This window comes from Leptidea sinapis, chromosome 6, assembly GCF_905404315.1.
Source record: "Leptidea sinapis chromosome 6, ilLepSina1.1, whole genome shotgun sequence".
Classification (NCBI taxonomy): domain Eukaryota; kingdom Metazoa; phylum Arthropoda; class Insecta; order Lepidoptera; family Pieridae; genus Leptidea; species Leptidea sinapis.
The window spans coordinates 14,475,142-14,490,854 of NC_066270.1; the positions used below are offsets into that span (position 1 = coordinate 14,475,142).

Here is a 15,713-nt window from a genome sequence, read left to right on the forward strand (position 1 = left end):
TAGATCATCGACGATCAAGTCATCTCCGATCGGCTTCATTCTTTGGCGTTGTGTTCAGATTTGGGTTCTCTCTGCATCTTCTACCGCATTTATCACGCGGAGTGCTCAGAGGAGCTGTTCGGGTTGATTCCAGAGGCCGAATTCCACCAACGGACATTACGTGCAAAGCACCACCTGCATCACGTTGCCATCTAGCATTCCACAACCCCGCGCTTTGCAAGAAATTTCTTGACTCGCACAGCCACTTTGTGGAATCAATTACCGGCTGCGGTTTTCCCGAACCGATACGACTTAGGGACCTTCTAGAAAAGAGCATACTCCCACCTTAAAGGCCGGCAACGCATCTCTTGAAACTCGATGATTTCCATGGGTGGTTGCCTAACCTCTCAATCTCCCGTGAGCCTTTTGCTCGTTCGCCTCCTCTTATATAAAAATAAACATTTTTAGATATTTGGGTGTTTCAATAATCCTGAGTGAGAATGCATTGTGATGGGCAGGGCGTATTTATTACCATCAGCTGAACGTCTTGTTCGTGTCGTCCTTAATCAAAAAAGAAAATAAAAAGTTTTTTATTGTCTGCTTATATCGCGTAGAATTTGGCACGGCGGCACACATTTGCACACAATTTCCTTACGACGTGTGTGGCAGAAAATATAAAAAGATCGAGAATATCGGGTTCGAAAACTTTAAGTCGTTTTTTCTAAACAGATATTATAGGAATGAAACGAATGTATTTGGAATCTCGATTATAGAATACGAATTCAGATAATTTAATCGACTTCAGAGACAATAGTAGGTATTTAAACCCGCCAATTACAGCATCTCGAATCGAGTTTCATAGTAACTTAGTTATAACTTGGGAGATCCTCTTACTCATTTTTTTTATGAAAATAAGGGACGAGACGAGCAGGAAGGTCAGCTGATGGTACAATTACTGATGGTGTAATGGGCAGGGTGTATCAATATACGCCCTGCCCATTACAATGCAGTGGCGTTCAGGATTCTTGAAAAACCCCAAAAATTCTGAGCGGCACTATAATTGTGCTCATCACCCTGAGACATAAGATGTTAAGTCTCATTTGCCCAGAAATTTTACTAGCTACGGCAGCCTTCAGACCGAAACACAAGAATGTGTAAACATTGCTTCACGGCAGATATAGACGCCGTTGTGGTACCCATAATCTAGCCGGCATCCTGTGCAAAGGAGCCTCCCACTGGTAATGAAATGCTCTTATATTATTAGGGAGCCAAGTTTCGCTAATACATCGCATCGTTTTCTAAAAATACTGAAATTCCATTACAATTACCGATGGCCGTAGGGGCAATTAAGTAAATTTTTTTATTATGAGTTTTATTTATTATTATGAGCACTTATCATCTACATGACGTGTAGATCATAAGTGAAATGGCTCAGAACTTAAAAAAATACAACGCATAAACTAATAAAAAAAGGACATGAATCATACTTACATCAAGAAAATGAGTTAAGTAATAGAAAACCAATCGCTTTAAAGCCCGTGAAAAGCAAACAATAAAAGGCATAAAAGGCATTTATTTTCTCAAAAATGATTCCTTTAGAGTTCTTTTTGATGTCATTTCTAATATACTAGATACTACTACCGCTTCGGAAACAAATGGCGCTCTGAGAGAGAAGAAGCGGCGCAAGAAACTCTACAAACAATAGGTTCTGAATCGCTTTAAAATATTTTTTTAATATTAATTTAGTTATAAATACAATGTTATGAAACATTTGTGCTGCAGAAATGAAGTTGCATTTTTGTTTTACCATAATATACCAGTTTTACCATTTTTATATATTATTATAATCTGTGTCGTTATCGTGGGAATATGGCTTTCTATCTCAAGAAGACGAGCTCAATTGTAGTGCCGCTCAGAATTTTTGAGATTGACCGGAATTAGCAGCAACCATTAGCTGAACGTCCTGCTAAAGTTAAATTTTATTATTATTTAAGCTTACGTTTCAAGATCTTTCCTAATCACGTTTTCAAGGGGACGATGATCTGGTAAGGCCACGAAACATCAGGTTATCTGAAATAGAGTTTTATTGAAATTGCTTTTTTTTGACACAAATTAATACATGGAAATATTATTTAGTAACAATGTATATAATAGAACTAGATTTAGAAATAAATGGTGCACGACGAATCTCAAACTATCCCATATTGTCATAAAAAGAAAAGTGGCACAACTCCCAACAATCCTTATGTAATAAATAAGCGAGCTTATCGTGTCGTAACCAAAGCTGTTAACTTGATAAAAATCTCAACAATAAAGCAGTTTAAGGAAAGACCTATTTATTCCAACCATATTGTAAGCACCTATTCAAATTAAATTCAAACATTTTTATTCAAAATAGGATATGGAATCACGTATTGAACTTTAAAAAGCCACCCATCCGCAAATGTATTTCTCAGACTCAAATTATAATTTACAATTCAAATACGAGGGTGGGCGCTCCATTTTAAATCTGTGGTATAATTTAAATTAAATTAAATTTATTCAAGTAATTATATTAGATGCACTAATTATTAATCTTACAGTAATCGTTTATTAAGTATTCTTAACTTAATCAATAATAAAATAATTGTGTGGTTTTATGAAACCACGTTAGAAGTGAATCTTTTTTTCACATTATTGACATTTAACTAAAAATTTTTGGAATAATATTCCATTAAGGGCATAAAAATCGCATTATCAATCTTAATTTTATATTAGGAAAATTGGAATGATAATGTGGAAATAATAAAAGTAACGTATCAACTAATATTTTTTATGAACTCTGTGTCTGAGGCCTGTTTAAAAATATTGATTGAAAAGGAATACATTAAACACTGACAAAAACTAACAAAATAGCGTGGAGCACTGGCACAAATGAGTAATAGTCTAATACACTAGACGGTCAGCTGCTGCGAACTATAGGCGCCGCCCGACCGTCACGCGACATGCAACACACAGACGAAAAAGTTTGAGACGATGTAATAAAAGTTTTACTATAAAAAAAATTGCAAATTTAATACGAATAGCTGAAAAAACACAAAATAAAAATAAAACATAATGCTGTGAAGATGTTATATGAATGTTATCACAAGATATGATACGAAAGTAATTAAATAGTTAAACATAAGTAGTGCTTCTAATAATTAATTAAAATAATTTATATTATTTTAGTATTTTAGTTTAATTAAGAAAGTCGTTGTTATAGTAACGTTTACTACTTAGTTTAAGTATTGGTCTCCGCTGCATTCTAACTAGATACCGCACTACCAAGTACAATAGCTTTTTTTTTACGGCAACTATTAGATGCTTGTGTGCATGGCTGATCTTGACACTCGCAGTTGACACTCAATGGCATCTTTCAAATTTTGTAATAAACGCTTCGTGTTATTTTACATTGAAATTAATTAAATACAAAATACTTACTGATGATATGTGATCCCAGTGCCTTTCTTATTTCTTGTAGTGTATTATTTTTACAAAGTTATACTTCAAGTTGGATCGCAGCGGAGACTAATGATTAATCTAAGGTTTACTGCATAAACGTCTTTTAACAATTCTTTTGAATTTGAAACAAGCTTAATAATATAATAATCACACACACACACAGACATCCTGTTTGCATAATATTTTTCTTTTGTTACATTATATTTTTAGATTTAATTTGTGATCCCTAGTTTTTGGTACTGTTAATTTTAATTGATATGGAAGAACATGGCCCTCTGGCACCGGTGTTTCTCACTTAATATTAGGTCATATCCACTATTATGTTTGTACCATTTTTGTTACTGAAATAAATATTTTTCATTTGTTTTTTCAATATTATGTATGTTTCTAGGATTGACATTATGATAGTTTCTATAAAAATAGCTTATGTCTATGAACATAGTAAGTAAGTAAGTAAGATCTTTATTTGTTGACGAGGTTAATACATTATAGATGATTTAAATACATTTTGGCTCTCCATGCCCGTTATTGAGCTTACAAATATTTGACATAATATAGAAATTATAATCAAATCATAATAATACATAACATTATCAAGAATATATCGAGAGGTAATTGTTAAATTGCTTATTTCTAATTCAGTTCTTAGTGGTCCTTTAGGCGACTTTAAAAAGTGCGAATAGCCCTCTTTTCCAACACAATGATGGTTCTGATATCGGCAGCATTGCCACATAGCAATATTATATGATGTGTGCGTTACTAGTTTTATATTAAAAAAACTAAAAGGAGCTAGTGCCAAGCATGGCTGATTTTTTTTTATGAAAATAAGGGACGAGACGAACGAAAATACGTTCAGCTGATGGTAATTGATACGCTCTGCCCGTCACAATGCAGTGCCGCTCAGGATTCTTGAAAAACCCAAAAATTATGAGCGGCACTACAACTGCGCTCGTCGCCTTGAGGCATAAGATGTTAAGTCTCATTTGCCCAGTAATTTCACTAGCTACGGCGCCCTTGAGACCGAAACACTGTAATGCTTACACATTACTGCTTCACGGCAGAAATAGGCGCCGTTGCCATAATCTAGCCGGCATCCTATGCAAAGGAGCCTCCCACTGGTAAGTTTACCTTCGACTTGCTATCAAAATCAGTTACAATAGCAATAGATACGCTTTCCTTTTCTATCTTGCTGCATCTCCGTTACAGATAACAGAATTAAATTTTATGAACAATACGGGACTCGAACCCGCGACCTCTCCCGTTCCGTGCGAGCGCTCTTTCCAACTGAGCCAACCGTTCGAGTAATGTATCGTTTATAAAATCTTGTATGCTTTGTTCAACTCTCAGGTTGTGTCTTCATCTACAGTATCTACTTTACAGTTAATATATATAGATTAGGGTTGAGAAGGTTATCAACTGTAAAGTAGATTCTGTAGATGAAGATATATATATATATAAGAGATCTTGGGAACCATTAGGCGTAGAGACTTGAAATTTGATAGGAATATTCCTTTCGCCGAGTAGAAGTCAGCTAAGAATTTTACGGATTTTACGAAATTACACCCGCAAGAGGTTTTTTTTTAATATGAACAGAACAACGTCTGTCGGGGCAGCTAGTATTTGATAATTATGAAATTGACTTGAGATGTCACTCTTGCTAATCTAAACAATATGTTTTTTTTTATGGAATCGTAGGACAAACGAGCGTACGGGTCATCTGGTGTTAAGTGATCACCACCGCCCACATTCTCTTGCTACACCAGAGGAATCACAAGAGCGTTGCCGGCCTTTAAGAAGGGTGTACGCGCTTTTCTTGCAGGTACCCATGTCGTATCGTCCCGGAAACACCGCACAAGGAAGCTCATTCCACAGCTTAGTAGTACGAGGAAGAAAGCACCTTGAAAACCGCACTGTGTAGGACCGCCACACATCCAGGGGGGATGATATCCTAATTTGTGGCGTGTCATGCGAAGGTGGATGTTATGTATGTTATGTTTTTAAAGTCTTAACCCTAACTTCTGGCATTAAATGCACTAATAAAAAATTTATGAACGATGCGGTTGCACGGATCGCGAGAGGTCGCGGCTTTAAGTCCCGCTCCTGTAAGTCTGTGCTTGTAACTTTAATGAATGCCGGCAACTATCTTGTGACCTGTGGTATCATGGATGTCCAATTGCAATTGCTTGCACCTTCCATATTTATATAAAACACGTGTGCGTACTTATCTACATTAACTAACCGTGGCAGGGTGTCAAATTTTCGTGACGGTGTGCGCGTGCATCGTAAGAATTCACATTGATAATTGGACGTAATTCCAGAAAAACGATTGAGTTAAGAACACAGAACTGGTCACGTGATTCATACTAACGGACTGACAAAAAATGTCAGCCCTACTGTCACTCTTTACATCTTGACATCATAACTTAGTAGCCCAACCCACATGTATACATTACCTAATATTTATTAAGCTTTTAACACGAATTCCTTAAAATTTTATGTGTATGGCTTGGAACGTTTTTTCAGGAACTACGTCCAATTATTCTCTAAAGCCCCAAATAATTATAACTTCTATAATTATCAACGAATTGTCATGAAAAAGCAGACTTCATATTAATGTGAAACTTTTATTACATCGTCTCAAACTTTTTCGTCTGTATGTTGCATGTCACGTGACGGTCGAGCAGCGTCTATAGATTGCAGCAGCTGACCGTGTAGTGTATAGACTATTTGTGCCAGTGTTCCACGCTATTTTCTTTGTTTTTATTATTTCCCATTATCATTCCAATTTTCCAAGTATAAAATTAAGATTAATAAAGCGATTTTTATACTCTTAATGGAATATTATTCCAAAAACTTTTAGTTTATTATTAAATGTGAAAAAAAGTTTCACTTCTACCCTGGTTTCATAAAACCACACAATCCTTTTTTAACCTACATATTACATTCGCTGGCCGTATTATAAAATATGAAATAGCCATAATGATGGCAGTATATTCTGTTTGAAACAATGAGCACCTTCAAAATGTTTTGTGCTTCGAATAAGCTTTATTGTTTGTTGTTCGTACAATCTGCATTGATTAAACTGCTGGGGTTTTCCGAGCGTGACTCACGCACTAGTTTTTAATTATTATTTCGAATGTGGGTATTATTTTAATGAAAATGTGCTCTTGAGCACATTGCGTAAATTATTTTAATAGTTATTTTCTGAATAGAGTATTTTTCTTTGTATTTAGGGCAGTAAGTAATTTATCAGGGGGAGGCTTTTTTGCACAGGATTTCGGCTAGATTATGGGTGCGACAACGGTGCCTATTTCTGCCGTGAAGCAGTAATGTTTAAGCATTATTGTTTCGGTCTGAAGGGCGCCGTAGCTAGTGAAATTGTCAACAAGTAACGAGCGCAAGTTTAGTGCCGCTCAGAACTTTTGTGTTTTTTTTTTAAATCCAGAGCGGCATTGCATTGTAATGGGTAGGGCGTATCAATTACCATCAGCTGAACGTCCTGTTCGTCTCGTACCATATTGTCATAAAAAAAGCGCTGAAACGAGAATATAATCACCGCGTACTTACTCCTCAAGTAGATAAATCTAATCCTCTGCCTATAACACTGAAAATATGAGAGAAGTCATAATGCAACACAAAAGTATGTAATCCGTTATATCCCTCATAATTAACTATGAACTTGTCATTTGAGGCCATCCAAAAGGATTTGTCACGTCAATTCATCATTTCAGCCGGAAAACGTTCATTGCTGTACAAAGGCTTCCCCCAAAGATCTCCATGACTATCGGTCCTGCGCGGCCCTAAAACTTAATCCAGCAATTTCTACCCCAATGACATCTGTAGAGCTTTATGACCTGCCCATTGCTACTCTGGAGTAGCTGGCTTAGGAACCATCTGGAATATGTTGTCGACTTTGATTCTCCTACGGATCTCCTTGTTTCTGATTCGATCTCGCAAGGAAACTCCGAGGAAAGCTCTCTCCTTTGCCCTCTGAGCGCCCATGAGCATCCTCATAAGGCCTATAGTAAGTGCGACGTCACACGCTAAAATTTTAAATTCAAACTATGTAAGCCTGAATTAAAAAATATTACTAACTAGATCAAAAAGAGAGAGGGAGAGTTGAATAGAAAAATTAGTGTTTAGGCTTATGAAGGCTAAAGTCGTTGGCGAGTGCGCGCTTGCTGCCCAAATAATAAAAACATTTGGAAATTAATTAACGTCACTGCAGGAGTTTCACAAGTATGACCACCTGTGACTAGGACCAGTGGGAGGCTCCTTTGCACAGGATGCCGGCCAGATTATGGATACCACAACGACGCCTTTTTCTTCCGTGAAGTAGTAATGTGTAAGCATTATTGTGCTTCGGTCTGAAGGGCGCCGTAGCTAGTGAAATTACTGGGGAAATGAGACTTAACACCTTATGTCTAACGGTGATGAGCGCAATTGTAGTGCCACTCAGAATTTTTTGGTTTTTCAAGAATCCTGAGCGGCACTGCATTGTAATGGGCAGGGCATATTCAGCTGAACGTCCTGTTCGTCTCGTCCCTTATTTTCATAAAAAAAATAGAGGGGGGGGGGGAAGCTGAGTTAATCGGAGCTTGGTGAAGTTAGATGGTGCCGACAAGCAAATAGGTAGCGGACCCTGGCGCAGTCAGCGTCTCACCTTGAATCGGTATCCTTCCCATACAGTAAAAGTCAAAGTGGAACCGATACGACTTAGGGACATACAAGACAAAAGACTTATGTCTTGACCCCTAGTTTTGTCCATAGGTCATCATCACGTGCGTAAGAGAAACAAAAATGTAAAAATATATTTGGCTAAAACAATATGAAGTCGGTGTCAATACATTACACTGTACATTATATACAATTGCATAACTATATTATGTAACTTCAATACGAAATATATTGATCTCAGGAAGTAATAACTATCAACAACAGACAAACAAACAACGAAGATATAAGAAATATTGGAAAAAAATACAGACAAATTGTATTCCTTCTGTATCTTTAAGTCGGTTCAAGATAATTGGATTCATTGTCTTTATGCGGAACTATAATGACTGTTTCGGAACTCTCTAAAACCAATTTGTATCTAAGCTGTTCGACACAATGTTATATTGTGTTAGATTACACCTGAACAAAACCGTTCCTCGAAACTCTCGTAGATTTTATTATGATATTTTGAATGCATGAAAGTGGGCTGGACATATTGCAAGATTTAGAGACAGTACATGGACCTCAGAGGCAACTATGTGGGAAGGGTCAATAGGAAAAAGGAGAAAAGGACGTCCTAGGAAAAGAACATTCAAGTGACAGCAGGAAACTTATGGAAAAAGATAGCAATGGACAGAGAGGCATGGAAAAAGCTAGAGTAGGCCTATACCAAAGAAGGGTTTCCAATCAATAATTATGAAGATAGTACATAACAGTTATTTATGCCAATAAAATTATAATTTTTCATATTCAATTATGTAAAATCTTGATAATAATATATACTTAGTATGAAAATAATTGTAACAACATTAATAAGTAGGTAATATTAGTAGGTAACTGTAATATAACTGTAAGAATGTAATTTAATAGTAGATTGGAAATAAATAGGTTTCATTGTTATTATTATTTTGAATGCCTTTTCCTAAAGAATGAAGTGAAGTTTTAATAGCTAAATATAATTATTGTATATTATCGAGCTGTTCTTACTACGTCACTGTGGCCTTTAAATATATACAGGTTAGTTTTTTGAGAAGGCCGGTGATAGCCAAGTCGGAAACCATGAGAATTAGAGGAAAGTCGTGAAAGGAGTCATGCCCTCGATTTATAAGAAACCAATAACTACTTAGTTTTTTAATGATTTTTCAAAAAAATTGCAATCCGAGTTATTGAATCATTATTAATTAAATATTTATTTTTATTCAAATAGGATGTGACATCACTTATTGAAAGTCAAAAACTACCACCATCCCAAAACGAATGCCTGAGACTTTAAAGTTAATTGTACAGTTAAACTTATTATTTAATAGCCTGAGGGCGGTCCAACAGCATAAACATCGCCCCACAAAAGACTTCCTAACTCGACTTAGCCGAGTAGTAGGCATTATAAGTATATGTCTGTTCTTGGTGTTAACATTATGGTTATAACAGTTGCCCCATAGCAATATATTATAGGACATAATACTATGGAAATAACTTAAGTAAACTAGTCGAACCGTTTCTATGTCAGTTAATTGTCTAATCTTTTAACCGCGTATGCTGCAGAACTAAGTTTGTTTGCCAGTCCTTCAATATGGGGGCCCCATTGTAATTTGTAATCAAGAGTAATGCCAAGAAATATAGCAAATTCCACCGGTTTTATCACTTCTCCGTTTAACAAAACACTTGCATCTCCATTTTTGATATTTGGTAGGTACGGTAAATTTTATATATTTCTTTTTTTTGCTAGTTATTAATAGGTTATAAGTGCTAAACCAGTACACGTTATCAGAAAGAATATCGTTCACTTCGTTATACATAGCTTGGTTTCTTTTCACTTTGAAAATCAGTGAAGTGTTTAACCTGATTCCTGCCGCCGAATTCCACCTTCGCACGACACGCCACAAGTTAGGATATCATCCTCACCATCTGGATGGGTCCTCCACAGTGCGGTTTTCAAGGAGCTTTCTTCCACGTACTACAAAGCTGTGGAATGAGCTTCCTTGTGCGGTGTTTTCGGGACCAAACGACATGGGTACCTTCAAAAAAAGCGCGTACACCTTCCTTAAAGGCCGGCAACGCTCCTGTGATTCCTCTGGTGTTTCAAGAGATTATGGGCGGCGGTGATCACTTAACAACAGGTGACCCGTGAGCTCGTTTGTCCTCCTATTGCATAAAAAAAAAGTGTCACCCGCAAACAATACTACCTTATGTTTTTTTCTCTATAAGATTAGGATGATCATTTATATAGATTAGGAAGAGGAACGGTCCAAGAATAGACCTTTGTGATACCCTCATACTGAGAAGAGTCCCAGGAGATCTCCTGCCATTCACGTCGACACTCTGAATTCTATTGTTTTGATATCAAGTCAGAAGTTAGAGCGCAGTTCCTCTTATGCCATAGTGGCATAGCTTCCTAAGCAGCGTTGAATGTTGAACACAATCAAAAGCCTTAGATAAATCACAGAAGATGCCAAGTGCATTGTGCGATTCCTCCCAGGCATCAAAAATATTCTTGATTATCTCAACACCTGCATCCATTGTTTAACGTCTCCTAGTAAAGCCAAATTGTTTAAAAAGTATCTATTAATAATACATACTGGGACTTTTTATTTGTTTCTGATGCTGAAATTTCTAAAATTGCTATTGTTTTAATTTTTATGTAAGTACTTAATTATATTCTGAACAGTAGTACCGAATTTCAAATTATCATCTTTTTAAAAAATATTAATGGAACCTTTAATAAAACAAAAAATATAATTTAACAATAGTAGTTGCTCAATGGGTCACCAGCGAGCTGCTGAAAATCAGCGCTGTGTTGGTATTATACCAACGCAGCATAACGTTGAGTCAGCTCCTTCTGATAGCAATAACTACTACACAGTACTTTTGAATTAAGATAATCAATATAATATTATGCATGTATGTATATGTTTTTTTATATTTTTTTATGTTAGTACTTTTTAATTATTATTTTTTAAATCTGTTAGTTTCTTTTAACTGTAATATTCTGTGTGGTTTGTTTTTGTTATTAATAACATTTTCATTCATTCATTTAAAATATAGCGATTGAACGTGTTACCAAAATTGCACAAGGCATATTTCGTAACAGCGAGCATTTGTAAAACGAAAAATTATGCGAATTGCATGCGACATAATACACCACGAACTAACGGGAGCAAGAGCAGTCATTAATCAGTCAATCGCCGGTCTTCTGTCATAATAAACGTCTTATTTTTAAAAGTGTTAAATCTGTTATATCTATTTCACTGTTTCTTTAATAATTGTAATTTGTGAAATAAACATTTCCATTCGAAAAATTTCCTTTCCGTGTAACATTTTGGTGGCAGCGGTTGGATACGCAATTCTCCTACTCGAATACAGCTCCGAAGTTCTATTGTGTGAAACTGTGAAGTGAATTCTATATGTTCTGTATCTATATAATACAAAAGGCCTGTATTTAAATGTATTTAAATACATATGTGATACATTTTTAAGTGCAATATGTTCCTCGGCGTAATTGCAGTCATCGTTGCCCTGTCAGTCTTAAACCAATGACTTTCTATCTTAAGCACATTCACTGTCTAAAAATAAGCTGGTAACCAAAAACTTTTTAAGGCGAATTTAGATTAAGTAAGTACATATTATGAATGTTTTAAAATATGGATAAATGTATACTCGTTTTCGTAAGTTGACTATATTGCCAGAGTAGCCGCGCAAATCAACAATGACTCGCCTCAAACGCCGGCGCTTTACTGACTACTAAAAATGAACGGGATGCTTGCTCGGATCCGAATGGAAGGCGCCGCTATTATAGCTTTACTCCACTCGGATCCGAGTGGTAAGCAAGGTGAGATATAAATAAAATAGTGCTAAGAGTTAAGCTAAGAGTCAGAGTAGGATATTTTAATTTATCATATTTTGTTAACACCTTCATTACTAAGCCCTTAAGAAGTGAAGATAAAATATCTGAAATCGATTTTAATAAAATTCATTAACAGCTTTGATGGATCCAGAGATCAGCCATTTATACACAATTGCCGGTATGCCATAAGTTTGGCATCTTCTTCATAAAGCGATAGTCTTCTTAAATTTATATTAAGTAAATTAGTTGGGAATGGTCGATTAAAAAATTTACAAAATGGTCGCAACTAGAGGATTTCTTAAAGCGCTATGTGGCGACACGAAACATTATTACATACCTTTTGGCCGATTTACACGAGTGTAAACAATTAGCTAGTGAAAGGGTTAGTTAATACCCCCTTAGATAGAATCCAAATCTAAAGAAACATTAAAGACCTACTATGACTCCCATGGTAAATCTCCCCCACGTTACATATCTGTATCTGGAGCCTATGTCTATATAAAATATCACCTAAAATTACAAAAAGCTAAGAGTATAAGGGTTAATTATAACAACACAGCAACCCTCTTAATTAATAATAATAGAAGACATAACTCATCACTTTGATCAAATGAAGCCAGCATCAATTCCTTTTTAAAAAATAATTGTTTTAACATACCTTATTCAGATTTTCAATAAGTAATTCTTTAATAATGAAATCATTGACGTCTCTCACGCTATCAAAGGTTATCGCTGATGTTTTGAATAACACTTTGTCCCTAGAATCTCAGCTGCATATAAGTATCGGACAACCAATTTAATATAAACAATGATGATAATAAAATATACATTCCTCTGATAGTGGAGCACACAAATGAATAAAGTTTTTTTTTATGGAATAGGAGGACGAACGAGCGTGCCACAATCTCTCCCATCACCAGAGGAATCACAGGAGCGTTGCCGTCCTTTAAGGAAGGAGTACGCACTTTTTTTGATGGTACTCATGTGGTATCGTCCCGGAAACACCGCATAAGGAAGCTCATTCCACAGCGTTGTGTGTTGTGAGTGATAAGTAAGGTGTGAGAGGTATAATGTGTGTGAGTCAGTGTGTGTTTGTGATCAAATGAATGAATCTTATATAAATTAATATGATTGTGTTAAAAGTTCTTCAGTTTCTGTATAAATGAGTGAATTAATCCAACTTACTAGGACTTTTTTACATTCATAAAGTTGTTTTGTATGGATATATATTTCCTTGTTTACCCTATTACAAAGCATGGCTGAGAGCTTGCTGTACTGGCGATATGCAAATCCGGTTTTGGTTGTAGGAGTTTTTGCAATAATATCCATTCTTCTTTTTGATAAAATGCTTTCATCATAGGGAAGAGTTTTAAATGTTTTTAGAACTATAGCAATAATATATAATTTTGCTAACAGACAGAAGGTTACTGGTATTGTATAGTCTTTCAGTATAATTCTATATCTCACCTTATCTCAAGTGGTAATAAACGCTCAGCATGGTTTGGTACCGCATTTGGCATATTTTCGCAACTCTCGATGAAGACAACGCGATAAAATATTATGATCGAGCTACAGAATCCGTAAAGAATGACAAAAAACGTCTTCAGAAGCTACTTAAAGGAAATATTTTATTCACAACAACTACATTGAGTACTTTTAAGGAAACAATAAAACAATAAGTGTCAAATCAAAGAGCACTCGATTAAAATATATATAAATTATTTTCAAAATACAATAATAATGTGACAAATAAATTAATACTGCAGTCAAAACCGATTTAATTAATAATATTTTATTCGAAAGTCAAAACGTCGTAAATCCTATCTCGTTCTCAACTTAATAACAAACTTGTATCCTTAGATTTAAGTAATGTACACTTGATTTAAAGTATTTCTATTATTATAATCAAAAGTTATTGTTTAAAATATACACCGTGAATTCCACCATAATAAACGTCTAATTTTTAAAGTATTAAATCTATATATATATACTAGCTGACCCAGCAAACGTTGTATTGCCGATATTAAAATCGCGATACAAAAGTAACTGTTGATCGTAGATGGGTCAAAATTTGAAGTTATATGTATTTTTTAATGTTGACTGATAACCAAATAAATTTAAAAGAAATGTCAGAAAAAATAAAAAATAAAAATTTCGTGTGGACCACCCTTAACATTTAGGGGTATGAAAAATAGATGTTGGCCGATTCTCAGACCTACTCAATATGCTCACAAAATTTCATGAGAATCGGTCAAGCCGTTTCGGAGGAGTACGGGAACGAACATTGTGACACGAGAATTTTATATATCAGATATAAGAGATTTCCACGTATTTAGTCACTCATCACGATATCTCTGGAACCATTAGAGCTAAAGACTTGAAATTTGGTAGGAATATTCTTTTCACCAAGTAGTGGTCAGCTAAGAACGGATTGTCCAAAATTCCATCCGCAAGAGTTTTTTTTATTATGAACAGAACAACGTCTGTCGGGTCAGCTAGTCTTCAATATCTATTTCACTGTTTCTTCAATAATTATTGTTTGTGAAATAAACATTTTTTTTTAAAAAGGACAATTTCGTTTCCGTATAACAATCGCATTTTGCATAAAATCTTCAATGTTAACCACAAAAGTATGCAATAATATTTCACTAATAATTCGCTTTTCATATGTTATATTATGTTACTTATATATATATCAATTCATTTGCAACAAGCCTCAATCAGCATGTATACAAAGTTTCACATACCTGAACCAAATTTCAATATACTTTTTCCAGTCCGCTTCGAACATCTTTCCTATAACCATGGTACTCAAATAATAAGAACACTGGGATTATCAATTAACAAGTAAGGAGAGTGATTCAGGAGTTTTGCCTAAGAAGTCCTTCGTTTTGAAGGCAGAGTGCATTGTTGTGGTGAAACAAGGGCCCGCAGAGCTTTTTTTTTATTTGGGAAACATACAGTCTTAAACAAATATGACAATAAATATATGAAAACAAATAGACCAAGATTTCCACATTTTGTAACAGAAATTATAAATTGTGTAGTGCTCGAAAAAGCTAGTAACTAAAATACTTATATTAGACCGATTTACATAAACCGAAAAATGAACATATCAAGTTTACATAATTTGCCGATACATTCGATTAACTTGTGAAGGGTATTATTACACGAAAGGATATAAATTGTTTTATGTACAAAAAAGTTAGCTATATATCATATTTTTGTATAAAATTTACAATGCAGCAGCATAATACAAAGAATAATGAAAACAAAGATTACAATGAAATGAAATGAAATGATTTATTTGTATGAATCGTGGTAACATAGTTGTTAACAATTAATTGGTGTACAGCACAATTCGCCAATATATCGGCATACAAATATTTGACTGTCAATATTGGAATATCATATTTAATTTATACTTATACGTTCTTAATACACATTACGTAGCTTTAATTCAATGATATAATATAAAATAAACATTAGTTTGTAGGTACCTCTCAAAAATTACATTTGAATACTATTATTTTTGGCTAAAGAATTCTTTTAAACTATAAAAGCATTTATCTATTAGCCATAATTTTAATTTTTTATGCATTAATGTTTTAGGCATCTCTCTAATATTCTTTGGAAGGTGGTTAAATACCCTAATACACATAACATTTGCGTTATTTTGATGAAGCCATCAATC

At 34.8% G+C, this 15,713-nt stretch overlaps 1 protein-coding gene across 3 annotated transcripts in view; it reads left to right on the forward strand.

Moving 5' to 3' along the window:
- LOC126965081 (uncharacterized) overlaps positions 1–15,713 on the forward strand; it is a 74,383-nt gene that overhangs the window by 25,876 nt on the left and 32,794 nt on the right. Inside the window, exon 1 of one of the 3 annotated variants that reach the window (XM_050808533.1) lies at positions 11,378–11,787. The exons of the other annotated variants lie outside the window; for them this stretch is intronic. The gene's annotated coding sequence lies outside the window, so the exon portion shown is untranslated. Of the gene's footprint in view, positions 1–11,377; positions 11,788–15,713 lie in introns of those variants that run through there. 3 annotated transcript variants of the gene reach the window in all.